We start from the raw sequence: 945 nt of genomic DNA, 5'->3' as shown, positions 1-945 counted from the left end.
CCTTATCCCAATAAATCTCCTAATATAAATCCCCTAACTCTAACACCCACTCATAAGTAATTTAACATTCTCGACTACCCATACACCCATAACCCTATTGCTAAAAATAACTCTACAACTATATATATAAAACCACCAATACATCGAATTACTAAAGGAAGTGACTGAGTATTCCTCTGACATTTTTTGATATTTATGGTTACAATCCATCCGGAGGCTTTTGCAATTTCCGTGAACGAAACCTCATTCTAATAAGAGGTTTCGACTAGAAGTCCTAGCATAAAAAAAGCAAATTTCCAGTTCGAAGAATCAAACATGCCAATGTGAGGAATCAGACCTGAACATAATAATTGTGAAGCAACATTCTTAACGATTTTACCATGCTTCGTTGTCCACTATGTATTTTTTAATGTTATGTTGGTTGTGCATGCTGGTGATTTTTATTAAACAAGTGTCTGGAATAGAGACAAGTGAAAATAGACGGGAGGACAACTTGAGAGCAGCTTTGTATGAAGCAAATTAAGGTAATTTTCTAGGAAATGAATGTAGTACCGCCATATGTTGAGAAGTACTATAGTATTGATGTAGTAGCTTTTAGCCCTATGCCTGCATAATTCAGAAGATATATTCTTTTTCTTTTATTATTTTTAAGCCTTTTAGCTGCACCCAACAAATGGCACGAACACGAAGGTTTTAATCGATTATATCAGCTTCAGTTCTTTTTCTGATATTTATCGATCAGGTAAGGTATGAAAGGTAAGGTGTCGCCCTGGTCATGAGGACACGCTATTCGCACGGAACTGAATAGAAATCAATTACAATAAGGAAATCTTTATTTGACACAACTTACTTCAATACTCTGTTCACAAATACACCTCTATCTATTTATCTATCTATCTATCCGTCTCTCTCCATCTCTCTCTCTCTCTCTCTCTCTCTCTCTCT

The sequence above is a fragment of the Octopus bimaculoides genome, chromosome 2 (assembly GCF_001194135.2).
Source record: "Octopus bimaculoides isolate UCB-OBI-ISO-001 chromosome 2, ASM119413v2, whole genome shotgun sequence".
In the NCBI taxonomy this organism is placed as follows: domain Eukaryota; kingdom Metazoa; phylum Mollusca; class Cephalopoda; order Octopoda; family Octopodidae; genus Octopus; species Octopus bimaculoides.
Note: the sequence above shows the minus strand (reverse complement) of the source record.